The following is a 13,878-nucleotide window of genomic DNA, read 5'->3' as shown; positions in this document are numbered from 1 at the left end:
TTTACTAAATATTTTGTTTAGTGTACACTTTCCTGAAAAGCCAAAAACATACACCCTCCTCTTCCTCTCCTTATGACTCACTTTTACCAAGACAAAGTCAACAGTGGACTACATGCACCACATATTGTTTGCAAAAACAACAGTTTTATGTAATGTCTTGGTCCAACATTGGACAAAGGAGTTTTTTCCAATAGAAGAGCCTCACATGCCCTAACAGAAGATGTTGAAATTCAACTGCAACAAAAAGAGATGCTATTTAATTTTAAATGAGCAGAAATCCGAGTTTTCCCAGGGTTTGTAATTTATTGCAATTTTGGTTGACAAGCTGAATCACAATCCACAGAGCCTCAGTCTACACTGAGACGTCTCGGTCAACCATTTTTGTCTCATTACACCACACTGTTATACTGTATGTCATTTCTGTGGGAATAATTGTGAAAAGCAACATTTTGTGTTCTTTAAATAATGAAAATGTTTGTTTTTATTCTAAACACTGAAAATTTGAAATGTGACTATACAGTATACTGTTAAAGTTAAAAGTTGGCTAAAAAGATAAAATATGGAAAGCATGGATCAATCTATCACTTTTACTGGATATTTTTAAATTAAAAATCTATATTAAAACCTGCAATTGTTACCATAAGGACCTACTAGATATAGTCAGGTTGATTCAGTAATATTTTTTACTTAAATAAAACCAGTTAATTTAGATAATACCACATGATGCAAATTTTTAGGTTTTTCAGTGTATATTCATGTAAATTAAATGTATTCCCAGTTCTTTTTGTTTTACCAGACAGATCTCACAATGAAATCGGAAACAGTGGGTTGAGTTTTCTTTAGCTAAAGTCGGTCTGTGCTTCCCAAAATTCTAAACACTGCCCCTAGTGGCCAAAGGGTGTTGTTGGGCATGCTGGGCATTTGAGCATGTGTGAGCTCCATTTTCCGGGAATAATGTCCACTACTGGGTGCCAAAAGCGAGTTGTGAAGCGAGTTATTTTCAGCTGTAAAGAATGTAATAAAATGAAGAGGAATGCATATTTTATAAACTGCAACCCCAACCCAAACCCCAAACCTATACCTAACCATCAGTGAAGTAAAAACGTAATGTTAGAGGGGGAAAATGCAACCTCTGAATTGTGCTCTTCACTGATTATGCAAATACAATTTCTTCCTGGTTTCAATGCAGGATCCGAATCCAGGTCTCCCATGCTGCTGACACAATGTGGTTATGGTTGCGCCACAAGGGAAGGTATATATGCTTAAGCTGATAGAAAAATATCTGATAGCAGATGCTTCTTGCCAGTGAGTCGGCATAATATGGCCGAACCAAGGGTACTGGAACTCTCAGAAACAACATGCCGACTTCCCATGTGATCATATTTGTTTTACAAATACAGTCCAAAGTCATATTTGCACAATAAATCTGTTTTACAGTTTCAGACACTTAATTATGAGACAAAGACCCAAAAATATTATGACAGACAGACAGGAAAAATGGAAAGACAGGACCACCAGCAGCTCTCCCAGGACACTGTCTCTCGGGTGGGGGGAAGAGGCTGTGCTACCTGAGGCATCTCACAGTAGATACCGGTCCAGCCCTGATAACACTGATAGGGGAACTTTTGCCTCATGTCCAGGATATCGTGGTTATTGAGGTGTCCACAGACATGAAAGTGCGATCCACGGATGCCACGGTTAAGGCAAATTTTGTAGAATCGAGGGTTGAGGTGCAGATAAGCTCTAGAGTCTAGACTCTTACAGACACATTTGCCATTCTTTTTGCACAAAGCCTTGCTGCACAGCTTAGCAGTTGGGGTCACATTGATAACACAGTGACCCAGTGGACCATCAATGTACTTCTTGACTGTCAAGCAGTTTCTCTGCACAAAAACAGCTCACATACTGTATACTTTCAAAGAATTATATTGCTCTGAAATAACCACATTTCCCAAAGCCGGGGGATATCTCTTACTGTTAGAACTACCCAGAGTAAAATTTTATTCACACATACTGTGGACTAATTGCAAAAAAATTAGTCTCATTTTTTCAGAACACCCGCCAAATAAAAAAAAAGACTCCAATTATTCATAAAAAATATTGTATATGTTTACAGTCTTATGATGAACAGAAATAATTAAAAAAAAAAACGTTTTTGTTGTCCTAACATTATAAGCATGTGTCGTGTATTGTGTTGATTCATGTCTTTTATTTTGAAATTCTAGTTCCTGGTTCATGTCATGTGTTCCTGTTTCCCTTGTCATATGATTTCTGTTTTCCCTCCATGTTCTTGTGTCATGTTTTCATTGGGTTATTGTTTAATTAGTTTGTTATGAGTTCTGTTTGTTCATTGGTTTATGTTCTCCCATGTCTTGTATTTAAGCCCTCATGTTTGCGTTGTCTAGTATTGAATGTGATGAATGTGAATGGGTATGTTTGTAGTCAAGCCATGTTTGTAGTCAAGCCATGTTTGTAGTCAAGCCATGTTTGTAGTCAAGCCATGTTTGTAGTCAAGTCATGTTTGTAGTCAAGTCAAGTCAAGTCATAGTCATAGTCAAGTTCATGTTTATGTTTTATGTTTAACGTTTGTAGTTAGGGTTATTGGTTCACGTTTGTAAATAAACTGCACTTGGGTTCTTCATCTCATCATTGTCTTCATCTTTGCCATCATTGTCAGCAGCCAACAATGTTACAGCATGTAATTCTAGTTCTGTTCACTCTATCTCCCTTAAAAAGTTCTTATTTTATTCCACTAGATGGCAGAAAGTAAAATATTTTTTTTCCCTCTATCATCTTCCATCACAAAATGAAGATCATAAATGTAGGTGGCTCTCTAACGCATTTTAGCCCTCACAAATTTGCTTGTCCATTGACATTCAGTCTAATTTTCAGTTCATGCACCACCCCCATTGTTTCATAGAATATCTCAGCATCTGAGTCGACTAGAAGCTCAATCTACAGTAGGTGTCATTAGAAATCTGAGATTCTGCCCTTTGTGATTATATAAATAAAGTAAAAAAAAAATAAAAAAAAATAAAAAACATTTCAAAGATTTGTTTAGCATGCTTTTCCTGCTGGACTGCATATTTTGTTCTGGATATCTTAGATATAACATTGGATTATTCACCTAAGCAAGCTCACAGACAAGTTAATATGTGACTCATTTTGTAAACAACTGCCTAATGTAAAAGCAGATATAAATTTTTTTGGCTACTTGGGGCTTACAGCTGCATTGATCAGCATATATTTGATCATATAGTCATATTTCACTTTGTGATTCTTTTGAAAATATTTCAAACTGTGGTATAAGGGCAACAAAATAAACTGTACAGTCACATTCCTGATAATGAGAGATTTCCTTTGATATATAACTTGTCCATTTAAGTGCTAAGTGAAAGACTTTTAAATTCACATTAATATTTCTACCACATTACCTCTAGGTGGTGCTTATGTGCGACACAAATGTTTTGAGGCCTTATTTTATTATTTTATGTAACATAAATGGATGGTATTCTATGAAAAGTTCAGATTCTAAGCTTGATTCAAATGATACAACATATGCCTAACTTATGTATCTGGGGTCACTCTTGGGAGCCCCAAACACCTCTGCTTTTTTGAAAAAAGGCCAATGGGAATTGGCGAGTGGAATTTGCATGCCACTCCCCTGGACATACGGGTATAAAAGGAGCTGGTATGCAACCACTCTTTCAGGTTTTGTGCTGAGGAGCCGAGACCAGGTCCTGGCCATTTCAGCGAGTAGTTCAGTGTTGTGGCAAGAGGGACACAATGTCTCGTTCCCTCCATCAGGGAATGGAGGTTACGAAAGTAATCATGACGTTCCCTATCTGTCACTCACTCGATGTTGTGTCAATGTAGTGACACTAGGGGTCCCTATACAAAACGCCACAACTATCTGAATAGTGTTACGTGAACTGGCGGTGTGTGATGGGCAGACTGCTGTGTGCCTCGTAGCCAGCACACCAGGCCATCACGTAACCTCCCCCAACGCTCTTATGAGCGTCGAACGGTCCCACAGGAACAAGTCGACTGCCCAACAGTAGTTTTCCTCTCTTTTCTCCCCAAAAAGAGTGGAATTTATTAACCGACTGGGAGTCATAAGTGTCTACGTCGGGGGGTGTCCCTCCCAAGGGGAAGACACCACAGAGACCACACCCCGCCCAAAAAGGGGGAGGGGGGGCATTTTGAGTGGAATACGTCACATGGCCTTACCGAGTCTTGTCATGTGGAGAGGTCCCATGGTAGGTCCTACCCGAAGGGGGAGGAGTTTCTACAGAGCATGGCGACCGGGGGCAGAGGGGTCTCTGCCCAAGGAAGATGCAGTTTACCGACAGGGAAACGATTTTGCGGAAGACATCACATGAGGTTGCCTTCGAGGAACCAGCACATGTGGAGCACCTACCTCAGTACAGGGTCTCATTAGTGCACGTACTGGGCCAGCAGCGAGTTTCTCCGCAAACTCAACTACCAGAGGGCTAAGGGTATAAGTCATCCAGGGATCACAGTCTGTGAACACGACTGGGAGTCAAGAGTGCACGTCTTCACCTCAAGGGAGGGGAAAGGCGCTATGTGCAAGCGGTACACCCGGCCAGCTGTCCCGGAACTTACCTGCTCGTGCCTGCCAAAACACGGGATGAGACCGGCTTAACCCGGAGATTGTAGAACCTCACAAAGGTGTTGGGTGCTGCCCAGCCCACTGAAAGGGGTTGTGGGAACCTTGGGCACATAGCCTGGTCGGGGTCTCAGGATCACGTGAGAGTAACCCGGACCGAACTCCAGGCATGATTCACTGACAGAGTACACCTGCAGTTCCCCTACCCTTTTGATGGAAGTGAGCGCAGTCAGGAGGGCAGTCTTCAAAGAGAGTGCCTTAAGCTCAGCTGACTCCAAGGGCTCAAAGGGAGCTCCCTGTAGACCCCAAAGGACTACAGAGAGGTCCCATGAGGGGACGAGGCACGGTCTGGAGGAATTCAACCTCCTAGTGCCTCTCAGGAACCTGATGATCAAGTCATGCTTCCCCAAGTACTTACCATCTACTGCATCGTGATGAGCCAAAATAGCGGCTACATACACCTTCAAGGTGGAGGGGGACAGCCACCCCTCCAGCCTCTCCTGCAGGAAGGAAAGTACCGATCCGACTGCGCATCTCTGGGGGTCTTCGTGTCTGGAAAAACACCACTTAGCGAACAGACGCCACTTCAAGGCATACAGACACCTCGTAGAGGGATCCCAAGCCTGAGTGATCGTGTCTACCACCGCGGGTGGTAGGCCACTTAGGTCTTCCGTGTCCCATCCAAGGGCCAGACGTGGAGATTCCAGAGGTCTGGTCGCGGGTGCCAGATGATGCCCCAGATGATGTGTTGTCCGTCCGGACCAACACGTGCTTGCCCTGGATCAACGGCCGAAACCTCCGCAGGGTGAGCAGTATTGCCAACAACTCTAGGCAGTTGATGTGCCAACGCAGCCATGGGCCAGTCCAGGAGCCGGCGGCTGTGTGCCCGTTGCATACGGTACCCCAGCCCATCTTGGAGGCATCCTTCCTCAGGGGAATTCATCAGGGGGGCTGTCGTGAGGAGCGTGAGATCCGAGAACCATGTCTGGGTGGGCCAGTAGGGTGCTACTAGGACGATCTGCTCCTCGTCCTCCCTGACCTTGCACTGGGTCTGTGCAAGTAGGCTCACAGGGGGAAATGCGTATTTGTGTAGTCCAGGGGCCAGCTGTGTGCCAGCGCAACTATACTGAGGGGTGCCTCGGTCAGGGCGTACCAAATCGGGCAGTGGGAGGATTCCCGGGAAGCGAACAGGTCTACCTGTACTCGACCGAATCGACTCCAAATCAGCTGGACCACCTGAGGGTGGAGTCTCCACTCTCCCCTGAGGGTAACCTAATGTGACAGCGCGTCCGCTGCAGTGTTGAGGTCGCCCGGGATGTGAGTGGCTCGCTGCTGACTCCAGAGGAGGAGACGGCGGGCGAGTTGTGACATGCAACGGGAGTGTAGACCGCCTTGATGGTTGATGTATGCTACCATCGCTGTGTTGTCCGTCCGGACCAACACGTGCTTGCTCTGGATCAACGGCCGAAACCTCCACAGGGTGAGCAGTACTGCCAACAGCTCTAGGCAGTTGATGTGCCAATGCAGCCATGGGCCAGTCCAGGAGCCGGCGGCTGTGTGCCCATTGCATACGGTGCCCCAGCCCGTCTTGGAGGAGTCTGTTGTAACCATGACGCACCTGGAGACCTGCTCTAGGGGAACTGTACTGGTACACCTGGCCTTCGAAGGTAAACCGCAGGAAGGGTCTGTGTCAAGGTAAGACCGAGACATGGAAGTACATGGTCTTCAGGTCTACCACCGCAAACCAATCTTGATGCCGGACGCTCGCTAGAATGCGTTTTTTCATCAGCATCTTGGACGGGAGTGCACAAGTGCACCGCGAGCACCTTATCCACCTAGGGGATCACCGAATACCCCCTGGCTGCTCCTCCATTGAGGGTTGGGTCACCCCCAGTGCTAACCGATGCGGCCTCAAACCCATAGGTAGAAGGACCAGTGCGGGGAGCCGCTGGGGTGTCTTTCTTTCTTACGAAAGCAAGCCGCAACCGCAACGTTGCCATGGTCATGTTCTCGCAATGAGGACATGACTCATCCACGAACGATGTCTCTGCGTGGGCAGTGCCCAGACACGTAAGACAGCGATCGTGGCCGTCAGAAGCAGAGAGATAAGGACCGCAACCGGGAATAACACACAAACGGAAAGACATCTTTAAAAAGACGTTCCGTGTGTGCCGCTGTTTTTGTGAATGAAAATATACTCTTTTAGAATATACTCTCTTATTTTCGCTCTGCCGAAGCGCCCAGGGGTGTTCTCTGCACTCCACGCTGAAATGCGCCGTAAATCCAGCAGTTTTCAGGTGCGTCTTTGGAGGGAATTGAATTCAGTGCACTGAATACAACCGCTCAGCTCCGAAGAGAAAATCTGAATGAGTGGTTGCGTACCAGCTCCTTTTATACCCATATGTCCGGGGGAGTGGCATGCAAATTCCACTCGCCAATTCTCATTGGCCTTTTTTCAAAAATGCAGAGGTGTTTGGGGCTCCCAAGAGTGACCCCTAGTGTCACTACATCGACACAACGTCGAGTGAGTGACATATAGGGAACATGATTTAAGTGTGATAAAATTGCTTACTAACATTTAATGTGTTTTATTCAGCAGGGAAATAGACTATAGATCTATAAAAGTTTAGTGGATAGCATAGCTTGGATAATTTGGTTTGATTCATTTTGAAATGTATGACTTTTGATTGCAGACTTGGGTATCTTGGCAAATCTGGCCACAGTTTGTGACATTGTTGAGATTTGTTTTAAAAACTCCACAGACTTGTAAGATTATTGGGGTCTTTTTCTCAGGAGAAAAATATGAGAGGCAGGAGACTGAAGCCAAAGTCTCAATATGGTCTCCATTTAATCTCACTGATATTAAAGAGATGTGATTTTTCTTTCCTATAAATAAGTGTGTTTTTGTGTACTTCCATTAACAAGACTGAACATGTTACAACTCAGAGCTAGTCAAAAATTTCCTGATAAGTGGGACATATAATATTCTAAGCTAATTTACGTGTCAGACAAGTAAATATTTAAAAAATGCCATTACGTCATACAATAGAAAAACATATTAGCATGTTGTTAACTCTTTCCATCTGGTTCAGTTAACTCTCACCCTGTGCTTTTTGTAAACAGGAAATGGGACGAACCCACAAAATGAGCATGTGTCCTTTAGAAGTACGTCGGTCTGTCATTGAGTGAAATATATCACCAAATACAGAGACACCCTGATGTCATCAGTCATGGTATCACCAGTATTGTTCTATTTTAGGTTTAGACAGAAATAGCAGAAATAATCTTTGAGATGTCCCTTATAAGACATAAAACAACAAATGGATTGATAGTACTCTGAGCTACCATAAGCTCGAATTGATTAAAATAATAAGTAGATGCTGATCCCTAAGTGGTTCCAAATGCTTCTGGTTATGGATGCAAATAGTTGAATGAATTTTATAAATGCAGCATCTTAAAGCCAAAATGGTTTAATTTAGAATTTGTTTGAAGGATGTTTATTAGATTATTGATTCAGTGGTTAAATGTGCCTCATGTCTGATGTAGATGATGAGTACCTGAGATTTTGCATATTCAGATGACCCCCACAGTATCACTCCAGCAGCCCCAAGTGCTGCGCTCTCCCCTATGGTGTGCACCAGGTCTCTCTGTACAAGGTGAGAATATCCATATTTTAATGAAAGTTAAAATGAGGATAATTACCGCCAGGTAGGTGCTAACTTGGTCTAACAGGCCTGGTGAAGAAATTTGTTATAAGTCATCCTTACTATGGCAAGCATTACTAGTACTTTTGCTCATACTTATGGCTAGGGATTTATTCTGAATGCATAACTCTTCTAAATGAATTAAAAACAGTACTCAGAATACCATAGCAACTGCAACAAGAAGGCTATAGCTGCAGACATTGCTCCAAAAAGGTGTGTGAGCTCCAAATTGCCATTAATGGAGCCCTTAAAATGTTTCCATCAGCTTAAGTGTATATACCTTCCCTTGTTACGCCCCCCTTTTGGAGCTGGCGCAATCCCCTTTTGGAGTAACCCCACCCCATTTTGAGGTCTCCGGCCTGCAGCTATACCTACTTGACTGCAACCACACTGGCAAACAACCCCAACACTCTAACATCGTAGCAGCAACTTTTTCACATTCAAGGACCATTTATATTTCTTCAGAAAATGTAAAATCTAGTTTTTAATCTTAGCACAAAAGAAAAAAATTCTTAAATGCTTTCTTATTTGCATCTATCTAGACATTGTACAAATGGTTAGTACAGGTAGTTAACTTTTAACTTATGGTCTGGAATCTGTTTTATCACAATGAACATATGGAAGCTATTGGTTGTAACCCAAACTAGTCATAAAAAGTACATTACCTTGATGTACCTCACTGTCTAGAAAGGCGGGTGGTCCCATCAAACTGAAAACATGACTGCAGACCTACTGCAGAGTTTGATTTGGAACATTCCCCTCATAATTATGTGACAGATGAGTGTTTTAGCATATCGCTGGCACTTCAGATTCTGGAGAGGGTCTGTCATTCAAGTATCTGACGAGAGATTAAAACAATGTGTGTTTGAGAGGTTCCTACAGTATAGAGGGCTGCAGCAAAGTTCTCATCTTGAAAGTACCCTTGTAAGTATTGGGAAATGCAAAAATAAAGTTAAAGAGTACTAAAACAATTCCATGCTAAAATTAATTCTCATTAACTAATTGTTAAAGGTCATTTATTTTTTTTAATTCCCAATAAATATGCAGAGATGTAAGCCATTCATATAATAGGTTTGTTCACCCAAAAAGTGTAAACACTGTGGCTTGACCAGACTGACATAGCAACTTTGGCTCAATTAATAGCGTGAGTTTGGAGAAGGACCAAAATAGGTCGAAAGTTCTTCAGTTGAAATCGGCCTGTGCTTACTGAAATTCAAACCACAGCCCTGAGTGGCAGAAGCTGGAAGTGTTGTTGAGCGTATGGGCAAGTGTGAGCTCCAGTTTTGGGTGAAATGGCCAAAAAGTGGCACCAAAAGAATTGTAAAGCGAGAAAACAGGAATGCGTATTTTGTTAACCCTACCTCCTAACCCAAACCCTAATCCTAAACTTAACTGTCTGAGGAGTAAAAATGCAATTTTAAAGAGAAAACACTACCTCCGAAATGCGCTTATCATTGTTAATGTGAACGTGATTACTTCCTGGCTTCCATGGGACCAGAACCTGTGTCTCTGAGGCTGCTTGCACAACACACTATAAGTAGCCCCACAGAAAAAGATAAACAATTTGAATTGGTGCAAAAATGTCTAATAGGAGATGCCACTTTTCAGTAATTCAGCAGAACGGGTCGATTTCAAGGGTACCAGGACATTCAGTAGCAACATATCGATTTCCTGTGTAATCATGTTGGAGGGACTATTTGCTTTGCAAACCAATTTCATATTTGAGAGTGTTTACTCCAGTGGCACTTCACCTTTAACTTTTTGATTTATTTTTAGCCTTTTGCCATTTTCTATTGATATGCATATGGTAGTAGAGAGATGATTGGAGTGGAATCGAAAAATGAAATCTCCAGTCAACCGCTTCTCCATAGCTCCAAATTAATATTTTTAACTTTTTTACTTAAAAATGAATGGATTGTTACCCCAAACCATTATCTGAACCTTCCAATACTCTGCTCACTTCTGACAGTACGACACATGTATAGGCATAGAAGGGCCTTGAGTAGATGAAAACAGGCAATGTGTAGTCGTTCCGGGCGATTGAGGCAATCCGCATGGCCTCCTTGACACGGTAGTGCACAAATCTTACTCTATTGTGTGAAGACTTAAGCTCATAACCGAGATAGATTGAAGGGTAGAGGGCTGTACTTACTTTCCAAAGCCACATAAGGTGATCATTACATACATGCTCTATATTAGGACCCTCTCCATTTAAATGTGATGGATGCTCCTTGTATCCGTAGTTGTAACAGTCAGGAAAGAGGTAAAAACCCCATAGACCATGCGGTCGGCAACTTTCGGCCAATAGAAGTGCTGAATTCATGAACACTTGTCCAGCTCTCTCATAAAGCTCTTTTGCTTCATTCTCCACCTTACTTTGTGGCCAGCCTGGATGCAGCTTCCTAATAAGCTCCTTGGACTTGTTCCGGTAAATGTCTTTAGAGCCCCAGTTGCGCACCCACTGTGGTTGCCAGTTTTCGCAGTTGATGACAGCCAAGTCTTTGAAGGCTATAAGCTTGTCAATGTCAGCTTGAGCTTTGCTGAGGTTTTTGCTCAGACTTGGTTCTGAGGAAGTCCACCGTTGACGGGAATTGCAGAGCTGGTGTAGTAAGGGTAGTAACCCAGGTGACTGTGGTAAAAGATGGTCACGTTGGGGCCACTTAGAGTCTCGTTGTGGTTAGCAACTATGTCAAAGACACTAAGGTCCAAATCCACCTTGTAAAAGAGAAAGACAAGATGGTTTTTCCATCATTTGGACCACACAGATGTAACATTTGCTAGATTGAGAGAACACACGTTATAACTAGTGTTATTATCATTTATGAACACTAAAACGAGAACTAAAATTAAAACTAAATTAATACATTTTTGTATTGCTGCCAACTTGTGGTGTATGTAGAGCTTTACGCAAAAACAGAATTCCACAGTTTCTGGTGTAATTTAAAAAATGCGCTATTTGCAGTCAGCTCTGATGAATTTATTCCGCGAGTAAAAGCGTCCAATTACAAAGAATAATTATTGCGATAAAGCTAGTAATATTTGGCTGATAATGTGATCTCAATGTGGCAACACTCAAAAATGTGTTTCCAGCACCAGTTGTAGAATAAAGCAACTTTTTCTCAAAGACTGATATGATGAAAGTCTTCTCACGTCTCATCTCACTTGAGTGTACATTTTAAAAGATTTTCAAAAATACTATTCTAATATTAGCTTCTATTTCTTTCTGTTTAAAAGTTTAGCAATTAGCAAAAAAAAGTACTAAGTGCACCTTTAAGTAAAATAAAAATAAAAGTTGAAACTAAACTGATACATTTTCATGAATTCAAAACTAACTAACATAAAAATTACCACAAATAAATTTTAGTTGAAAATCAGTTAATTAACTAGCTTTGACAACAAGTAAAAAAAAAAAAAAAAATAAAAATGTTAATGCTAAAACTTAAGTCAAGTCATTTTTATTTGTATAGCGCCTTTCACAACACACATCGTTTCAAAGCAGCTTTACAGAAGATCATGCATTAACAGAAAATGAAACTGTAATATCTATACTGTCTTAGAGTCATCACTGTGTAGTTTGATAAAATACGATTGTGAATTGTGTTTAAAAATAAATAATCAAATAATAATTGTATTTATAACCCCAGTGAGCAAGCCGAAGGTGACTGTGGCAAGGAACACAAAACTCCATAAGATGTTGGTTAATGGAGAAAAATAACCTTGGGAGAAACCAGGCTCACTGTGGGGGCCAGTTCCCCTCTGGCTAGCATTATGAATATAATGCCAATATTACTTATGTATAGTGCAAGTTATGATTTAAAATTATTAAACTAAGTAAATGTTAAGGGTCAGTGTTTAAACAAAGATTTTGTATGAACTGTAAGACTAATGTCTTTGAAGTCCATCCTGGATTAACTGCAGACGTTCACATAGATGCAATTGTCCTTGTTAGTTGGCTGATGAAAAGATTTGTTGGCAATTAATTGATAGTCTATGTATTCTATTTCAAGAGTGTAGTCCATCATTAGACTGAGGTGATGCAGGCAGAGATCAGTGAGGTGCATCGCAGTTCAACTGGCTGGTAATTTCGGTGAGGTCTATCCTAAATCCAAGGTTCAGGTAATGGCATATGATGTATCCCATGGCTTATGGTTGGAGTTGGCATCAGTTCATCCCCTGAAATCCATCGTAATAGACTGAAGTGATGTTTGGCTGGCACCGGCTGCTATTAGTTGTCATTACTCAGAGACACATAGCAGTGGAGTCCAACATGAAGCAGGAATGGAGCTGGATCCAGCCGGTTCTTGTGACCTCAGGATAGGAGTCCTGAGGTTGAGACAGGGAAACAAATAGGATAATATTAGCATAGATGCCATTCAATTTATTGCAGAGTTATAGATCATTATCAATGTTTCTGGTTTCTGGTAAAACTTAACAAAAACAGTCACAGAGTAAAAAATACCAAAAACTAATTTGAAAGGATACATTGAAAATAAAATGGAAAAAAAATGGAATCAAAAATGTGTTAAACCTTGAATCGAAGATGGCAGGATTCAGTAGGCGCGTTCCACACAACCACAAATGGCCGATGGGGAAGCAAAGGTGTGCGGGACTACTTCAACTGATCGCCCCTGGCAACCACCAATCCACACTGCCAAAGCCAGATAGCCAATCAGTGCCATTGCCCGAGCACCCTCATAGACCAATCAACCCACATGCCACAACCTGAAGAGATCTATGAAGAACAAAATATAAAGAATCACATCACTGCTGAAAAAATTGTTACATTATGAGGCCTTTGGCCTTTGGTCTTTGGCCCGCCAACTACCCTTGGGCCAAACAAAGCAAATGGGGAGTGAGTCGGGGTCAATGTCAAAGGTGGAGATTCGTCAAACTTGCCAGGTTGGCACCAAGGCGCCGTGTTAAATGCGGGTTTTAGGGCAATGCTGCGGGGCTATTGGCCCGATGGTGGGAACGCAGATTGATTTTTGTCTCACGGCTCAAGGTCCGAGGGTATTGGCCCCGGCTGGCCAGTTGATAGCCCTGGCTCGCACTGGCCTGATAGTGGAAAAGCTGCTACTGGTAAGCACGATTCAGAGGTTGCATTTTGCTCTTAAATTTAATTTTTAGACTGAGAGTTAGGTTTAGTGTTTGGGAGTAATAAAATATGCATTTCTCACATTTACAACTCATTTCAGCCACCGGGGGCAGTGCTTTAAATTTCGGTAAGCACAGACTGATTTCAGCAGCAGAACTTTCAACCTGCTGTTGCCGAATTCACTGTGCAATCAGTCTTTTGTCAAAATGTATGAGTTCATGATTTTAACAATAATGACCGAAATCGAATCTCTTGGTTTGGCTCAACTATGCACAGATTCAGAGAAAACTGCAGTAACTGAGTGTGAAAATTGCAGTAACTACAAAATCCACACTTAAACCAAGTAATTTTTAAGCCATTTTTTCTTAGTTTCAGTTTTGGCGTAGTAACTGTGTTTTGCCTTTGTAGGACAGAATTGCTGTAAAAATTTCCCCAAATCAGCATTTTTA

The 13,878-nt window shown here is 42.0% G+C and overlaps 1 pseudogene; it reads right to left on the bottom strand.

The window, feature by feature from the left end:
* Positions 1-1,431: 1,431 nt before the first annotated feature.
* On the bottom strand, positions 1,432-13,013 carry LOC127436346 (hyaluronidase-like; annotated as a pseudogene).
* Positions 13,014-13,878: the final 865 nt, after the last annotated feature.

The sequence above is a fragment of the Myxocyprinus asiaticus genome, chromosome 46 (genome assembly GCF_019703515.2).
Source record: "Myxocyprinus asiaticus isolate MX2 ecotype Aquarium Trade chromosome 46, UBuf_Myxa_2, whole genome shotgun sequence".
Taxonomy (NCBI): domain Eukaryota; kingdom Metazoa; phylum Chordata; class Actinopteri; order Cypriniformes; family Catostomidae; genus Myxocyprinus; species Myxocyprinus asiaticus.
This window is presented reverse-complemented; position numbering and strand designations above follow the sequence as displayed.